Raw genomic sequence first — 18,094 nt, 5'->3', positions numbered from 1 at the left:
CAGACTCCAGTAGCCACCAGCAAGTAAGGAGTGTGGTACTGCCATGTTATTATTTCAGAAATGGTAGGAATCAGAAGTCATTCCAGGGAATATCCCAGGAGACTGATGCAGGTTGGAGAAAGAGAAGACACAGAGAGGAGGCAGATGAGGTGAAAGGAGGAAAAATACAAGAGGAGACATCTTACATTCTGTTCATCCCACACCAGTGGAAAACTATGAGTGGAGCTTCCTCAAGCAGTTCTAACCACAGTTCTTTTTTCCTGGCTGAGCGGCCTCTAACACCTTCCAGCCGTCACAAGGTAAAGGATAAAATCCTACGCTTAGTAACCAAGGCTCACGAACCATGTCTTGTATGTTCCAGATGAACTGATCCTTTTACTTCTCCCACACACATCATGTTGATTAGGGCCTCTACACCATCTTTATATCAGCTACTCCCACAAGCTAGTTCACTCTAACCACATCCTTCCTTTTTCCTACCACTTTACAAGCCAGCTAATATTGTCCCCTTCTGGAACACTTATCCAACTAATCAGTTCAAAAGGAGCTCTCCCTCCTTTTTAGCACACCTAGATTTACTGATAAATTTATTCCTTTGTTTGTAACTCTTCAAATGGGTAATAATTTCTACCAGATAGAGCCCACTACAGGAACAGGATTATCATCTCTGAATTTCCTACAGCACCCAGCACAGAGCCAGGTGTAAATCAATCACTTAGGGTGCTTTGGTTCATTTCAACAAACATTCTGAGTATTAACTCTGTGCCAGGAGCCATTCTAGATGTTTCTGCCAGAGTCAATATAGATAATGGACAGGCAGTAATACATTTATCTCATCTTCACATACAGCTAAACCAATTCTCAATTCCTCTGATTCTTCAAGGCTAGACAGTTTTCCTTTGACAAGAAAGACCATTCCCCATATCAGACCTGACTATTCCCTTTACCATAACTTCACTCTCCGTAATGCTCTTATTCATGTCAGTAGCCTGAAAGCACTAAAGGAGGACAGACACAATCTACAGCAAAGTCATCTCAATTCCTACTATTGGGCAAATCAGGTATCAATCCGGTCTCCCTCCATAATGAAAAGCAAACAAATAAAGAAAAATGTGAGACAAACAAAAGATTTAGCAGTTCAAAAAAAGTGACCCAACTTGCATAATTTTTCCAACAGATTCCAAAAGGACATTATAGCAATAGAAACAATAATCGAAAAAAATATGGTAAGAAAAAAATGTGATTATGGAATTGCAGATTTTTTAATCCCAATGGAAGCAGTAAATAGAAAAACTAGGTACTACAGAAAACAGAATCAGCATATTAGTAAACAAACTTAAAAAGGAATTCTGAGAAATTCAAGGGAAAACATATGAAGAAGAAAATTATGGCATTTGAAAGAACTCCAGATAAGGTACTGCTGCTGCTGCTAAGTCGCTTCAGTCGTGTCCGACTCTGTGCGACCCCACAGATGGCAGCCCACCAGGCTCCCCCGTCCCTGGGATTCTCCAGACAAGAACACTGGAGTGGGTTGCCATTTCCTTCTCCAATGCATGAAAGTGAAAAGTGAAAGTGAAGTCACTCAGTCGTGTCCGACTCTCAGCGACCCCATGGACTGCAGCCTACCAGGCTCCTCTGTCCATGGGATTTTCCAGGCAAGAGTACTGGAGTGGGGTGCCATAAGGTAAGTGAGTACAAAAAGAAATTTTAGAAGGAGAGAACTGATTAGATGAAGACCTAAAGAAATAGCTGAAGTAAATCTCCCTGAGATGTACAGGGTTACAGGTGCCAGGGATAAAACAGAAAAGAGTTCACACAAGGTACCCACTCTCACGGAGTTCCACAAATAAATGATTAGAAATATTTCAGATGCTAGTAAATGCTTTAAAGAAAAAAAAAAATGAAGCGCTATAATAGAGTAACTTGGTGACAGAACTACTGACTGACATAAACTGACATAAACCTAACTACTTTAGGTTTAGGGAGAATTCTCTGAGGTGACAAATACATTTAGTCTTGAAGGAAAAGAGGGCAATAGTCATGATACAAAGCCTTCTAGGTAGAGAAACTACTTTGTGCAAAAACCCTTAAGTAAAGGCACAGCATGATTTAGGAAAAGAAATAAAGCCAGTATGGCTAGAGCGTAGGAAGCAAAGGGGAGAGTGTGGTGAGATGAGGCTGGAGAAGTAGGCGGGGGTAGATTACATAACAAAAGCATGGGAAGAAGTGTAAGTGTGAGAGAACTCACAGGAGAGCTTTCAGCTAGAAAATTATTACTCTGGCTGCTGACTGGAGAATGGATTGTAATAAGGTAAAAGTAGAAGAAGGAGACTGATGGGAAACCTATGTCAATAGTCTAGGGAAGGGAGGACAGTAAATATGTACTTGAGTTTTCAATGGATATAGAAAACAGATTAAAAATAAAGAGATGGGCAAAAATACAAGAAACAAGAAATTAGAAGTTATCATAGAAAAAAAAAAAAAAACCCAACTGAATTAAATCAGAGGGTTACCTTGCTTGATATTCCAAAACAAAGACATTCATAAGTATTTCTGGGCTGAAAATAGCTTACAAAATTATAACTAAAATAACCAGGGAGAAAGAAAGGTATTTTTAAAAAGTGTAAAGCTACTACTATAATGGACACCTTAACATATGTTTTTCAATCTTAGATCAAGCAGACAAAGATACAGAGAATTTGTCTATTATTAATAATTAATAAACCTGGCTTCACAGAGATTAAACACATATCCTATAAATTCTGAATATACATTCTGGTCCAAAAATCGTAAGAATGACAGTGACTTTTTAAAAGTCTCTATCTAGATAACTGTATATCAGTGCTTTCTTCAGTAGCACACATACTAAAATTGGAATGATATAGAGAAGACTAGCATGGCCCCTGCATAAGGATGACTTGCAAATTTGTGAAGCGTTCTGTATTTTTGGGGGTGACCTAGAGGGGTGGGATAGGGGTGGGTGGGAGGTTCAAGAGAGAGGGGATATATGTATACATACAACTGATTTGGGCTTCCCTGGTAGCTCAGATGGTAAAGAATCTGCCTGCAATGCAGGAGACCTGGGTTTGATCTCTGGGTTGGGAAGATCCCCTGGAGAAGGGAGTGGCAACCCACTCCAGTATTCTTGCCTGGAGAATCCCATGGAGAGAGGAGCCTGGTGGACTACAGTGCATGGGGTAGCAAAGAGTCAGAAACAACTGAGCAACTAAGCACAACAACACAGCTGATTCACTTCACTGTACAGCAGAAAGTAACACAACACTGTAAAGCAATTATACACCAGTAAAAAACAGGTATGTTAAAAAATAACTGTAAGTCAAAGAGGGAATCAAAATTGCTAGTAAATGAAAGGCAACATCAATTATCATGCTACATATTAAACATATATGAAATGGATTAGATAAAAAAAAGTTCTCAAAACACAAAGAATTCTAGGATGTAGAAAGCTGGGAAGAGTATTGCTCACACCCTAACACAACAGCAATAGCCGGATAAACCATAAAATGGTAACTTTTACTGGACCCATCAGAGAACTGAGGTCACAGAGCAATCAAAGAGCTAAAATCTAAGGAAACTCAGGTGCCAACACTTAAGAGGTGGAACATGAGCACATGTTTACCTGTGACAGAACACAAAAGAATCAAACACTGGGCGCCACAGAAGAAGGTAAGAAGAATTCACACACAACTTTTCAATGAATTGCTAAAGGCAAAGTATGGGCTACATGAGAGTATGGGACTCCTGGGAGTCATGGATACGAGGGAAATTCACACCTCTCCTGCTCACAGGAGAGACTATTTCTGTCCCTGGGGCTTTCTCAATGATCCTGACCCTCCTCTCCATGACATTCAAAACTCTTCCTTGTATCTTTGGTGGGTCTTGGGCAGGAGATACTATAATGAACCTCTCACAATGGTAGAACACTTCTAAAGATTTGGGGCCAGATCATTTCCTGACCTCCCATATGGCAACAGAGTTTGCAAACTCTCTAATTGAGGCTGGACCAGGACAACACAGGATTCCCATTGGTTTCCACCACTAGACTAGTACCAGACACATGAGCACATGTTTTTCACCAAGCCTAGTACCAGACAACAGAAGATTACTGCTAGGGAAGGGGCAAGAGTGCATCAAGAAAATCCTGAGGTACAAGTACACTGGGAAGTCTCAAAGCTGCAAGTGAAGCAGGAATACTTAAAAAAAAAAAAAAACTTCTGGAAACTTAGCCTCTTCCTAAGCAAAATGTTTTGAAGCTGAAGGTACACTGAAGGCAAAATATAGCAATTAAAAATGATCTCAAACTCAAATACTAAGTAAATTGACTCAGATCTCCACACTAATGGCTTAGGAAAAAAAGAAATGTGCATACTTCCAGGAAAAGAAAATCATATTTACATAATGGTATTACATACTATCCCAATTCCCAAGAAGGGCAGTACTTTAGTACATTCAGTACATTACAACATTCAAACCACCGGACAAGTGCACTCATCTCCCATGTTAGTATAAGGTTATGCTCAAAATCGTCCAAGCTAGGCTTCAGCATTACATGAACAAAGAACTTTCAGATGTTCAAGCTGGGTTTAGAAAAGGCAGAGGAACCAGAGATCAAATTGCCAACATTCGCTGGATCATAGAGAAAGCAAGGGAATTCCAGAAAAACACCCACTTCTGCTTCAATGACTACACTAAAGTCTTTGACTGTGTGGATCATAACAAACTGTGGAAAACTCTTGGAGAGATGGATATACCAGGCCATCTTACTCGTCTCCTGAAAAACCTGTATGTGGGTCAGAACAGTTAGAACCCTTATGGAAAAACTGACTGGTTCAGGATTGAGAAAGGAGTACAACAAAGTTGTTTATTGTCACCCTGTTTATTTAACCTATACTCAGAGCACATCATGTGAAATGCCAGACTGTATGAGTTGCAAGCTAGGATCAAGATTGCTGGGAGAAATATCAACAACCTCAGATATGCAGGTGATATCACTCTAATGGCAGAAAGTGAAGAGGAACTAAAGAGGCTCTTGATGAGGGTGAAGGAGGAGAGTGAAAAAGTCAGCTTAAAACTCAATATTAAAAAAAACTAAGATCATGGCATTTGGTCCCACCATTTTATGCCTAATAGAAGGGGAAAGGGTGGAGGCAGAGGACAGATTTCCTCTTCCAGCTCTAAAATCACTGTGTATGGTGACTGCAGTCATGAAATTAGAAGACGATTTCTTCTTGGCTGGAAAGCTATGACAAACCTAGACAATGTGTTAAAAAGCAAAGATATCACTTTGCTGACAAAGGCTGGTTTAGTCAAGGCTATGGTCTTTCCAGTAGTCATGTATGGATGTGAGACCTGGACAATAAAGAGGGCAGAGTGCCAAAGAGTTGATGCTTTTTAACTGTGGTGCTGGAGAAGACTCTTGAGAGTCCCTTGGAAGGCAAGGAGATCGAACCAGTCCATCTTAAAGGAAATCAGCCCTGAATATTCATTGGAAGGACTGATGCTGAAGCTGAAACGCCAATACTTTGGCCACATGATGTGAAGAACTGACTCACTGGAAAAGACCCTGATTCTGGGGAAGACTGAAGGCAGAAGGAGAAGAAGGCGACAGAGGATGAGATGGTTGGATGACATCACTGATTCAATGGACATGAACTTGGGCAAACTTCAGGAGATGATGAAGGACAGACAGGGAAGCCTGGGGTGCTGCAGTCCATGGGAACGCAAAGAGTTGGACATGACTTGGTGACTCAACAACAAATTACACACTATATTACATACAAGTATGCAATAAAAATTATGAGACACATTAAAAAAAAAAAAAAAAACAAGAAAATAAAGCACTGTTAACAGACAAAGCAATTATCTGAAACAGAATCACGAAAAACCAGATATTAGAATGAACTGACAATTTAAATGTAAGGTAAATCAGTTAAAGTCTTGAGTAAAAAAAATGGATGGCATATATGAACAGATACGGAATTCCAGAAGAAATATAAAAATCATAAGAAAGAAGCAAATGGAAATTCTAGAAATAAAAAATACAATAAGAGAGGTGAAGAATGCCTTTGACAGACACATTATAGACTCAATACAGCCAAGAAAGAATCAAGCAACCCAGAGACAGAGTAATAGAAATTACTCAAATGTAAACACAAAGAGAAAAAGGGTGTAAAAAACCAGAACAGAGTATTCAGGAGCTGTGAAAAAATACCAAGTGGTCTAATATATATGTAATTAGAATCTCAGAAGGATGAAATATAATTAAAGGGAAAAAGAGAAACATTTAAAGATAAGTTTGCCAAGAATTTTCAGAAAACAATGAAAAATATAAACTAGAGAAACAAGAAACTCAGAAATCACAAACAGGATAAATACTACCCCCAAAAAAATCACACTTAGACACATCATTCAAACTGCTAAAAAACAGACAAAAAGATAAAAATCTTGAAGGCAGTGAGACAAAAAAAAATTACACACAGAGAAACAAAGATTAAAAATTATAGCAGACATATTCATAAACTATGTAATACAGAAAACAATGGAGTGAGATCTTTAGTGTTGAAAGTAAAAAAAGCTGTCAACCAGGACTCAACAGCTGATCAAACAACCTTTTAAACTGAAGGAAAAAAAAAACCTTCTGGAAAACAGACTTTATTTTTTTTGAGTAGTTTTAGGTTCACAGCAAAACTGACCAGAAAGTACAGAGTTCTTAGACATTCTCTGCCCTTACACATGCACAAACTCTCTCACTACTAACATATTGTACCTCAGTGGTGCAAATTTTTTTACATTGCAATTTTTTACACATGCAAAAATTGATGAGCCTAAACTGATATACATTATTATCACCTGAAGTCCACAATTTACATTATGGTTGACTCTTGGTGTTATGGGCTTCCCTGGTGCCTCAGTGGTGAGCAATTTGCCTACGAATGCAGGGGACGCAGGTTCTTTCCCTGGGACAGGAAGATTCTCTGGAAAAAGAAATGGCAACCCACTCCAGTATTCTTGCCTGGGAAACCCCATGGACAGAGGAGCCTGGTGGGCTACAGTCCATGCGGTCACAAAGAGTCGGAAAAGACTCAACAACAACTTGGTGTTGTACATTCCATGGGTTTGGACAAATATAATGACATGCATTCACGATTACAGTATCATATTAAATGGATCACTACCCTAGAAACCCTCTGTGCTCTGCCTATTCATCCCTCCTTCACCCATTCCCTAGCAACTACTGATCTTCTGTCTTCATAAGTTTTGATTTTCCCTGAATTCTATGTAGTTGCAGTCATATGTTATATAGCCTTTTCAAATTGGCTTCTTTCAGTTAGCAATACACATTTAAGGTGCCATTATGTCTTTCATGACTTGATAGCTCACTTCTTTTTGGTCCTAAGTAATAGCCCATGGTCTGGATGCACCATAGTTTATCAATTCATCTACTAAAGGACATCTTGGTTCCTTCCAAATTTTGGCAATTATGAATTAAGTTGTTATAAATGTTTATGTGCATGTTTTTGTGTGAATGTAAGGTTTAACTTATTTGGGTAAATATCAAGGAGTTGTGATTGCTGGGTGATACAGTAAGACTGTCTATTTTTTAAGAAACTGCTGAACTGTCTCCCAATGTGGCTGTAAAGTCATTACTGATGTAGTTAAGATTAATATCTACTATATTTGTTACTGCTTTCCATTTGTTGCCCTTGTTCTTTTTTCCTGATTTTTGTCTTCCCCTCTTTTCCACTTTCTGCAGTTTTACTTGAGCATTGTATATAATTCCATTTTCTCTTCTTTCTCAGAATATCAATTAAATTATTGTTCAATCACTAAGTCATGTCTGACTTTTTGTGACCCCATGAATTGCAGCATACCAGGCTTCCCTGTCCTTCACTATCTCCCCGAGTTTGCTCAAACTCAGGCCCATTGAGTCACAGTTGATGCCATCCAACCATCTCAACCTCTGTTGTCCCCTTCTCCTCCTGCCCTCAATCTTTCCCAGCATCAGGGTCTTTTCCAATGAATCGGCTCTTCCCATTAGGTAGCCAAAGTATTGGAGCTTTTGCATCACTCCTTCCAGTGAATATTCAGGGTTGATTTCCTTAAGGACTGACTGGTTTGATCTCCTTGCTGTCCAAGGGATTCTCAAGAGTCTTCTCCAGCACCACAGTTTGAAGGCATCAATTCTCTGGTGCCCTGCCTTTATGGTCCAACTTTCACATCCATACATGACTACTAGAAAAGCCATGGCTTTGACTTTACCGACCTTTGTCCGCAAAGTGATGTCTCTGCTTTTTGATATACTGTCTAGGTTCATCATTTGGTTGAGCATTAGGATTTTCCCTTTATTTTTTTTTAAATTTTATTATTATTTTTTAAATTGCTTTACAATGTTGTGTTAGTTTTTTCCATACAACAATATGAATCAGTCATCACTATATATGTATCCCCTCCTTCTTAAGCCTCTCTCCCTTGCCCTCAACTCACCCCTCTAGGTCATCACAGAGCGCTAGCCTGGGCTCCCTGTTTTATATAGCAACTTTCCAATAGCTGTCTATTTTATGCATTATCATTTATGTATGTTCCCTAGATAGCATATTCAAAAGCAGAGACATTACTTTACCAACAAAAGTCCATCTAGTCAAGGCTATGGTTTTTCCTGTGGTCATATATGGATGTGAGAGTTGGACTGTGAAGAAGGCTGAGCACCAAAGAATTGATGCTTTTGAACTGTGGTGTTGGAGAAGACTCTTGAGAGTCCCTTGGACTGCAAGGAGATCCAATCAGTCCATTCTGAAGGAGATCAGCCCTGGGATTTCTTTGGAAGGAATGATGCTAAAGCTGAAACTCCAGTACTTTGGCCACCTCATGCAAAGAGTTGACTCATTGGAAAAGACTCTGATGCTGGGAGGGATTGGGGGCAGGAAGAGAAGGGGACGACAGAGGATGAGATGGCTGGATGGCATCACCGACTCGATGGAAGTGAGTCTGAGTGAACTCCGGGAGTTGGTGATGGACAGGGAGGCCTGGCGTGCTGCGATTCATGGGGTCGCAAAGAGTCGGACACGACTGAGCGACTGATCTGAGATAATCATATGGTTTTTATCTTTCAATTTGTTAATATGGTGTATCACATTGATTGATTTGGGAATACTGAAGAATCTTTGCATCCCTGGAATAAAGCCCACTTGGTCATTATGTATGACCTTTTTAATATGTTGTTGGATTCTGTTTGCTAGAATTTTGTTGAGGATATTTGCATCTATGTTCATCAGTGATATTGGCCTGTAGTTTTCTTTTTTGTGGCATCTTTGTCTGGTTTTGGTATTAGGGTGATGGTGGCCTCATAGAATGAGTTTGGGAGTTTACCCTCCTCTGCAATTTCCTGGAAGGATTTGAGTAGGATAGGTGTTAGCTCATCTCTAAATTTTTGGTAGAATTCACCTGTGAAGCCATCTGGTCCTGGGCTTCTGCTTGTTGGAATTTTTATTACAATTTTTATTTCTGTGCTTGTGATTGGTCTGTTCAGTTTTTCTGTTTCTTCCTGGTTCAGTTTTGGAAGGTTATACTTTTCTAAGAAATTTTCCATTTCTTCCAAGTTGTCCATTTTATTGGCATATAATTGCTCATAGTGGTCTCTTACAATCTTTTATATTTCTGTGTCTGTTGTGATTTCTCCATTTTCATTTCTAATTTTATTGACTTGATTCTTCTCCCTCTTTTCTTGATGAGTCTGGCTTACAGCTTGTCTAATTTATCTTCTCAAAGAACCAGCTTTTAGTTTTGTTCATCTTTGCTATAGTCTCCTTCATTTGTTTTACATTTATTTCTGTGATTTTTATGACTTATTTCCTCTTACTGTTATTCTATTCTTCCTTTTCTAGTTGCTTTAGGTGTAAAGTTAGGTTGTTTATTTGATGTTTCTCTTGTTTCTTGAGGTAGGCTTGTATTGCTATGAACCTCCCTCTTAGCACTGCTTTTATTGAATCCCATAGGTTCTAGGTTGTTGTGTTTTCATTTTTATTTGTTTCTATGCCTATTTTTACTTCCTTTTTGGTTTCTTCTGTGATCTGTTGGTTATTCAGAAGTATGTTGTTTAGCCTCCATATGTTTGTGTTTTTAATAGGTTTTTTCCCATATTTGATATCTAGTCTTACCACATTGTGATCAGAAAAGATACTTGAACTGATTTCAATTTTTAAAAATTTTCCAAGGCTAGATTTATGGCCCAAGATGTGATCTATCCTGGAGAATATTCCGTGTGCACTTGAGAAAAAGGTGAAATCCATTGTTTTGGGGTGAAATACCCTGTAGATATCAATTAGGTCTAACTGGTCCACTGTATTATTTAAAGCTTCTATTTCCTTGCTAATTTTCTGCTTGGTTGACATATCCACAGGTGGGAGTCTGGTATTAAAGTCCCCCATTATCATTATGTTAATTTCCCCTTTCATACTTGTTATCATTTGCCTTACTCATTGAGGTGCTCCTGTGTTGAGTGCATATATATTTATAATTGCTATCTCTTCTTCTTGAATTGATCCTTTGATCATTATGTACCATCCTTCTTTGTCTCTTCTTATGGCCTTTATTGCAAAGTCTATTTGATTTCCAAATTTGCTGGCATATTGAGTGCAGCACTTTCACAGCATCATCTTTCAGGATTTGAAATAGCTCAACTGGAATTCCATCACCTCCACTAGCTTTCTTCGTAGTGATGCTTTCTAAGGCCCACTTGACTTCACATTCCAGGATGTCTGGCTCTAGGTGAGTGATCACACCATCGTGATTATCTGAGTCATGAAGATCTTTTTTGTACAGTTCTTCTGTGTATTCTTGCCACCACTTCTTAATATCTTCTGCTTCTGTTAGGTCCATAACTATCACACAATTGCACTCATCTCACACGCTAGTAAAGTAATGCTCAAAATTCTCCAAGCCAGGCTTCAGCAATACGTGAACCGTGAACTTCCAGATGTTCAAGCTGGTTTTAGAAAAAGCAGAGGAGTCGGAGATCAAATTGCCAACATCTGTTGGATGATCAAAAAAGCAAGAGAGTTCCAGAAAAACATCTATTTCTGCTTTATTGACTATGCCAAAGTCTTTGACTGTGTGGATCACAATAAACTGTGGAAAATTCTGAAAGAGATGGGAATACCAGACCACCTGACCTGCCTCTTGAGAAACCTATATACAGGTCAGGAGGCAACAGTTAGAACTGGACATGGAACAACAGACTGGTTCCAAATATGAAAAGGAGTAGGTCAAGGCTGTATATTGTCACCTTGATTATTTAACTTATATGCAGAGTACATCATGAGAAATGCTGGACTGGAAGAAACACAAGCTGGAATCAAGATTGCTGGGAGAAATATCAATAACCTCAGATATGCAGATGACACCACCCTTATGGCAGAAAGTGAAGAGGAACTAAAAAGCCTCTTGATGAAAGTGAAAAGAGGAGCATTAAAAAGTTGGCTTACTCCTTGGAAGGAAAGTTATGATCAACCTAGATAGCATATTAAAAAGCAGAGATATTACATTGCCAACAAAGGTTTGTCTAGTCAAGGCTATGGTTTTTCCAGTGGTCATGTATGGATGTGAGTGTTGGACTGTGAAGAAGGCTGAGCTCCAAAAAATTGATGCTTTTGAACTGTGGTGTTGGAGAAGACTCTTGAGAGTCCCTTGGACTGCAAGGAGATCCAACCAGTCCATCCTAAAGGAGACCAGTCCTGGGTGTTCATTGGAAGGACTGATGCTGAGGCTGAAACTCCAATACTTTGGCCTCGTCATGCGAAGAGTTGACTCACTGGAAAAGACTCTGATGCTGGGAGGAATTGGGGGCAGGAGGAGAAGGGGACGACAGAGGATGAGATGGCTGGATGGCATCACCGACTTGATGCACATGAGTTTGGGTGAACTCCAGGAGTTGGTGATAGACAGGGAGGCCTGGCGTGCTGTGATTCATGGGGTCGCAAAGAGTCGGACACGACTGAGCGACTGAACTGAACTGAATGATCCTGTTACCATTTACTTCATTGTTTTGGGTTCATTTTTATAAACCATTTCTGTGTTTCCTGTCAGATAAGATCTTTTAGCATCTGTTGAAGAGCTGGTTTGGTGGTGCTGAAAAATCTAAGTTTTTGCTTGTCTGAAAAGCTTTTAATTTCTCCTTCATATCTGAATGTGATCCTTGCTGGGTAGAGTAATCTTGATTATAGGTTTTTCTCTTTCATCACTTTAAGTATGTCCTGCTATTCCCTTCTGGCCTGAAGAGTTTCTATTGAAAGATCAGCTGTTATCCTTATGGGGATCCCCTTGTGTGTTATTTGTTGCTTTTCCCCTGCTGTTTTTAATATTTGCTTTTTGTGCTTCATTTTTGTTAGTTTGATCAATATGTATCTTGGGGCATTTCGCCTTGGGTTTATCCTGTTTGGGACTCTCTGGGTTTCTTGGGCTTGGTGGCTATTTCCTTCCCCATCTTAGGGAAGTTTTCAACTATTATCTCTTCAAGTATTTTCTAATGCCCTTTCTGTCTTCTTCTTCTGAGACACCTATGATTTGAATATTGGGGCATTTAACATTGTCTCAGAGGTCTCTGAGGTTGTCCTCATTTCTTTTAATTATTTTTTTCTTTTTCCTCTCTGCTTCATTTACTTCAATAACTTTTTAAAAATGGTTCATATGAAAAAATCTTCTAAAAAGAGTCTTATTAAGTTTTTTTGCATGATACAGCCAAAGCAGTGCTTACAAGGGAATGTTTGTCATTAAATGCTTGCATTAGAGTAGAAGAGAAGTTTCCCAATCTAGTATCATATAAGAAACTAGTAGCCAGTCCAGGTTCAATGCAGGATACAGAATGCTTAGGGCTGGGGCACTGGGATAACCCAGAGGAATGGTACGGGGAGGGAGGTGGAGTGGGGGGGGTTCAGGATGGGGAACACGTGTACACCCGTGGCAGATTCATGTTGATGTATGGCAAAACCAATACAATATAGTAAAGTAATTAGCCTCCAACTAAAATAAATAAATTTTTAAAAAAAGAGTGTGGAAAAAGGGTAAACTAAATGCAAGCAAGCAAAGGGAAGGAAAATATTTGGTAAGGGCAGAAATCAATGAAACTAGAAACAACAGAGAAAACCCATGAAATTAAAAGTTAATTCTTAAAAATATCAATAAAACACAAACTTAGACTGATACTGAAAACAAGAAGACACAAATTACCTATATCAAGGAAGAAAGAAGTGAGGTCATTATAGACCATTCTGTGTGCATGCCTGCATGTTGTTTCAGTCATGTCTGACTCTTTGTGACCCTATGAATTGTAATCCGCCAGGCTCCTCTGTCCATGGGATTCTCCAGGCAAGAATATTGGACTGGGTTGCCGTGCCTTCCTCTCGCAGATTTTCCCTACCCAGGGATAAAATCTGCGTCTCTTGTGTCTCCTGCATTGGCAGGTGGATTCTTTACATGTAGGTATTTGAAAGCTTTCAGTGTTGCAATGTCTGACACGTGAATTTTAAAAAGGATGAAAAAGTAGTTTGGGTATTTGGAAGTCTCTTTCTAGAACATTACAAATACTGAAGTTTGGTGTGGAATGATATTTGAAAAAACAGCCTTAGAGATACCTGCTATAAACGGTCTTTTTGGAAAACTGCTGTTTGCTAATAAAGAAATCAGGATTGACCAGCAGTTGTTTCCTTCTTTCTGGATGTTACCTGTGTCTCAGTCCAAAGTGGGAATCAGAGATCCCTGGCTGACTTATGTGGGGATGGGAACTCAGTCCAACCCCACATGAGTGCCACCTGGGAAGCCCCATAGACCACTCTGGTATCAATAAATTCAACTTGGATGAAGAGGAAAAATTTCTTGAAGGACATAAACTATCAAAAGCTCATGCAAGAAGAAAGTAACATCCTGAATAATCCTATACTTATTAAACTATATTCCAACATAGAAAATCCTGGGCACAAATGACTTCATTGGTGGATTCTACCAAACATTTAAGGAAGAAATACTAGCAATTCTACACAAACTCTTCTGGAAAAAAGAATAGGAGGGAACACTTTGCAATTTATTTTATGAGGTCATAATTATGCTGATAACAAAACCAGAGGAAAACATTACAGGAAAAGAAAACTACAGACCAACATTCCCCATGAACTTAAGACACAAAAATTTACAATAAAATATCAGCAAATAGAATCCATCAATATATCAAATGGACAACATCATGACTAAGCAGGGTTTATCCCAGGAATGTAAAGTGAGTTCAACATCTAAAACTCATTTAATGTAATTTATGACATCATTGGAAGGACTGATGCTAAAGCTGAAACTCCAATACTTTGGCCACCTCATGCGAAGAGTTGACTCACTGGAAAAGACTCTGATGCTAGGAGGGATTGGGGGCAGGAGGAGAAGGGGACGACAGAGGATGAGATGGCTGGATGGCATCACTGACTCGATGGACATGAGTTTGAGTAAACTCCGGGAGTTGGTGATGGACAGGGAGGCCTGGCGTGCTGCGATTCATGGGGTCTCAAAGAGTTGGACACGACTGAGTGAACTGAACTGAACTATGACATCAACAGACTACAGAAGAAAAATGTCATGTGACTGATTACATCAGTAGTTAAAGAAAAAGCATTTAACAGATTCAATCTCCATTCATAACACTGTCAGCAAACTAGGAAGAGAAAGAACTATTCATAATCTGACAAAAATCAGTTGAAAAAAACTTTTAAATATTTAATGATTAAAAACTGAATGCTTCTCCCTAAGACTGAAAGTAAGACAGAGATTTTCCTTCACCATTCCTATTCATTATCCTATTCTAGGTCATAGCAAGTACAATAAGATAAGAAAGTGAATTAAAAGTTTTATAGATTGGAAATGAAAAAATAAAACTGTCTCTATTTGTAGACTTGCTTGTCTACATAAAAAACTCTGAGGAAATTTTAACATAGCTACTAGAATCAACTAATAGCTAACCAAGGTCATAGGATAAAAAGTCAAAATTAAAAATTAACTGTATTTCTATATATTATCAAGGAACAACCAGAAATTAAAGTTCAAATAAGGGTACCATTTATAGCAGCACAAAAGATTATTTAGACATAAATGTAATAAAATATGTAAAGGTTTTATATTCTCAAAACTACAACAGTCGAAAAACCTGATAACAAAATATCAAAGATCATCTACATAATGTGTTATAGACCTGTGTTCATAGACCATGTTCATACATTACAAGGCTCAATATTGTTTGACTACACCAAAGCCTTTGACTGTGTGGATCACAACAAACGGTGCAAAATTCTTAACAAGATGGGAATACCAGATCACCTTACCTGCCTCCTGAGAAATCTGTATGCAGGTCAAGAAGCAACAGTTAGAACTGGACACGGAACAATAGGCTGGTTCCAAATTGGGAAAGGAGTACGTCAAGGCTGTTTATTGTCACCCTGCTTATTTAACTTTTATGCAGAATACATCATGCGAAATGCCAGGCCGAATGAAGCACAAGCTGGAATCAAGACTGCCAGGAGAAATATCAATAACCTCAGATACACAGATGACACCACCCTTATGGCAGAAAGCGAAGAACTAAAGAGCCTACTGAGCCTCTTGATGAAAGTGAAAGAGGAGAGTGAAAAAGCTGGCTTAGATACACAGATGACACCACCCTTATGGCAGAAAGCGAAGAACTAAAGAGCCTACTGAGCCTCTTGATGAAAGTGAAAGAGGAGAGTGAAAAAGCTGGCTTAAAACGCAATATTCAAAAAACAAAGATCATGGCATCCGGTCCCATCACTTCATGGCAAATAGTTGGGGAAACAATGGAACCAGTGAGAGACTTTAATTTTGGGGGCTCCAAAATCACTACAGATGGAGACTGTAGCAATGAAATTAAAAGACGCTTGCTCCTTTGAAGAAAAGCTATGACCAATCTAGACAGCATATTAAAAAGCAGAGACATTACTTTGCCAACAAAAGTCCGTCTAGTCAAAACTATGGTTTTTGCAGTATTCATGTATGGATGTGAGAGTTGGACTATAAAGAAAGCTGAGTGCGGAATAATTGATGCTTTTGATCTGTGGTGTTGGAGAAGACTCTTGAGAGTCCTTTGGACTGCAAGGAGATCAAACCAGTCAATCCTAAAGGAAATCAGTCCTAAATGTTCACTGGAAGTACTGATGCTAAGGCTGAAACTCCAATACTTTGGCCACCTGATGCAAAGAACTGACTCACTGCAAAAGACCCTGATGCTGGGAAAGATTGAAGGCAGGAAGAGAAGGGGACAACAAAGGATGAAATGGTTGGATGGCATCACTGACTCAACAGATATGAATTTGAGCAAGCTCCGGAAGTTGGTGATGGACAGGGAAGTCTGGTGTGCTGCAATCCATGGCGTCACAAAGAGCTGGACATGACTGAGTGACTGAACTGAATGGATGTTAATTCTCCCTCAATTGACCTAAAGATTCAATGCAACCCCAATCAAAATCCAAGCACAGACAAAAATTAGTTGTATTTCTATACATTAGCAATGAAAATCTGAAACAAAATTAAGGAAACAATGCCATTAGAAAACAGAATAAAAAAGAATAAAATACTAAGGAATAAATTTAATCACAGTAGTGCACGATTTATACACTGAAAACTACAAAACATTGCTGCAAGAAATTAAAGAAGACTTAAATAAGCTGAAAGACATCCTCTGTTCATGGACTGGAACACAATATTATTAGGAAGGCAGTACTTTCCAAAGTAATCCACAAATTCAGTTCAGCCCCAATCAAAATCCCAATGGCCTTTTTTGCATAAACTTAACAGCTGATCCTAAAATTCATATAGAATTTCAAGGTAACAGCCAAAACAATATTCAAAATTAGTTGAAGAACTCACATTTATCGATTTCAAAACTTATTACATAGCTACTTACCATTAAAGCAGTGTAAAACCAGCCTAAGAATAGGGATAATTATTCCATATCAATGGACTAGAACTGAGGGTCCAGAAATGAATTGATTTTTGACAACAGTGTGAAGGCAATTAAATGCAGAAAGAACACATAGTACTAGGATAATTAGATATCCACATGCAAAAGAAAGAACCCTTACCTTACATACAAAACCAACTCAAGATAAATCCAAAAACCTAAACGTAAGAGCTAAAACTGTAAAACTCTAAGAAGAAAACATTGAAGTAAGTCTTCACAGCCCTGGGTAGGTATGACACCTAAAGCACAAGCAACCAAAGAAAAAATCAGATAAAATGGACTTCATCAAACTTTAAAAGCATTTGGCTTCAAAGGATACCATCAAGAAAGAAAAGATAACCCACAGAATGGGAGAAAGCAAATCATATTATCTGATTGGGTCTAGTATACAGGATATATATAGAAGTCTTACAACTAAACAATAAAAAGACAAACAACACAACTAAAAAATGGGGAAAGGATTTGAATAGACATATCTCCAAGCAATATACAAATTGCTAATAAACACGAGAAGATGTTCAACACCATTATCCCTTATTGAAATACAAATCAAAACCACAATGAGATACCACTTCACAACCACTAGGAAGGCTGTATACTTTGTAAATAGGAAAATAACAAGTGTCTGCAAGAATGTGGAGAAACTGGAGTGTAAAATGGTCCAGCTATTATTATAAAAAATAGTTTGGTGTTCCCAAAAGAGTTAAACACAGACTTACCATATGACTCAGCAATTCCACACCTGGGTATATAATCAAAGAACTGAAAACACATGATTAAACAAAACTCTGCAAACAAATATTCATAACATCACTATTAACAATAATAAAAAAGGTGAGGAACAACCCAAGTGTCCATCAACTCATGAATGGATAACCTTGAATAGCCAAAGCAATTCTGAGAAAGAAAAATGGAACCAGAGAAATCAGGCTCCCTGACTTTAGACTATACAACAAAACTAGAACACTGCAGGGGGAGGCAGTCCTAAGATGGCGGAGGAATAGGATGGGGAGACCACTTTCTCCCCCACAAATTCATCAAAAGAACATTTGAATGCTGAGTAAATTCCAC

General features: G+C 38.6%; 1 protein-coding gene and 1 non-coding gene across 2 annotated transcripts in view; one reads left to right on the top strand and one right to left on the bottom strand.

Moving 5' to 3' along the window:
* Positions 1 to 18,094, bottom strand: part of LOC129628556 (prolyl 4-hydroxylase subunit alpha-2-like) — a 162,900-nt gene that overhangs the window by 16,763 nt on the left and 128,043 nt on the right. The window lies entirely within an intron of this gene.
* On the top strand, positions 2,842 to 2,948 carry LOC129642488 (U6 spliceosomal RNA). Its single transcript, XR_008709759.1, has one exon. It is a non-coding gene; the product is annotated as a U6 spliceosomal RNA (small nuclear RNA).

This window comes from Bubalus kerabau, chromosome 1 (genome assembly GCF_029407905.1).
Source record: "Bubalus kerabau isolate K-KA32 ecotype Philippines breed swamp buffalo chromosome 1, PCC_UOA_SB_1v2, whole genome shotgun sequence".
NCBI classification, from domain to species: domain Eukaryota; kingdom Metazoa; phylum Chordata; class Mammalia; order Artiodactyla; family Bovidae; genus Bubalus; species Bubalus kerabau.
Note: the sequence above shows the minus strand (reverse complement) of the source record. Positions and strands in the feature narration are given on the sequence as shown.